Genomic DNA, 1,610 nt, shown 5'->3' with positions numbered 1-1,610 from the left:
CTTTCTTGTAAGTATTCTATGGCGCTCGCAACTGCATACGGTCACATAACCGGGCGGGACATATTAAACATTTTGAGTTTGGTAGGAATTAATTTTGAATTTTGAACGGGTGGCGACCGAAGCCCACTCTAATCAATTTTAGCAGGCGCAACTTGCACACGAGACCTCCAAGATTTTTTCGCCCGTATCAGAAGAGCCTATTCGCAACACCACAGACGCCAATTCGGGAATCGATAAAAAGAAAATGGTGAAATGTTAGTGGTATAGGTTTAACACCCCTTTCAACACGGTTAGTTTATTTAAGAGGTGGGGCCTCCGAGTTTCACGTCCGTCTCCGAAAAGACCAAGTCAAGTGGGAAATTCGTGTAAAGTGCCTTTCCCAAGGACACAACGTCGGACCGCACTGAGGCTCGAAACCCCGAAACCGCAATTTCACGATTACGAGTCTGGTAGCCTAACCACTAGGCTCTCGGGAATTTTTAATTTTAGTTTTAGAAAGAGTTTTACGGCACTTGCAACACAATAAGGTCATATAAGTGCCGAAGATTAGAGGTGTTATAAGAGAGTAACAGACACAAAAAAGAAGGAGGGGAGATGAAAACGATAGACGTTTGATAGGAAAGAAGAAGCAAACCACACCGAGCACCCGCCAACCACTCACCCTCGGGAATCGATCCCACTGCACCTGTATGCAACGGTGAAGAGACAAGCCAATATACCACGGATGCCGAAGGAGAGCTTCAGACTGAATACAAAAGAAACATGATTAATGTAGATCTATAGCATTGTGCATCTTGACAGACCAATCGTATGCCAAACACAACGACGGTGAGCGGTTGGCAGGCGCTCAGGTGTGGTTTAGTTTAGTTTTAGCAAGCGTTTTACGGCATTTGCAATACAGTTAGGTCATATAAGTGCGGAAGATTAGAGGTGTTACAAGAGAGTAACAAAGACAAAAATGGCGGGGTTTGCTCCTTCTTTCCTATCAAACACCTGTCGTCCTAGTCTCCCCTCCTTATTTTTTGTGTTTGTCACTCGCTTGCAACACCTCTAATCTTCGGCACTTGTACGACCTCATTGTGTGGGGAAGTGCCATAAAACTCTTATTAAAACAAAAACAAAAAACCCACTTCCTTTGTAACGCTTGGATTTAAATAAACATGCAAAAGGTTGAGAAATGCCACGGAGTACACGTGTAAATGTGGGGAGAATGTTCGTTTTTTAAAAGTATTTTAAAGTTTTAGTAGAGGTATTACGGCGCTCGCAACTGCATAAAGTCATATGAGCGCCAGAAGATTAGAGGTGTTACAAGAGAGTATCAAACATAAAAAAGAAGAAGGGGAGATAAGGAAGATAGATGTTTCATAGGAAAGAAGAAGCAAGCCACACCAGAGCACCCGCCAACCACCCACAGAATTTTTGTGAAGTAGTATGCATGATACAGCTTAGCCAGTAGAGTACATGGAGGAAGTAAATTGCCCAAGTACTACTCTCCTGTCTGTCGGTCAATTTGCCTATTTGTATATCTATCCTCGTCTTTGTCTACTTCAGTTCATCAATCTCTCTCTCTCTCTCTCTCTCTCTCTCTCTCTCTCTCTCTCTCTCTCTCT

This window comes from Aplysia californica, unplaced genomic scaffold, assembly GCF_000002075.1.
Source record: "Aplysia californica isolate F4 #8 unplaced genomic scaffold, AplCal3.0 scaffold00030, whole genome shotgun sequence".
NCBI lineage: Eukaryota > Metazoa > Mollusca > Gastropoda > Aplysiida > Aplysiidae > Aplysia > Aplysia californica.
This window is presented reverse-complemented; position numbering follows the sequence as displayed.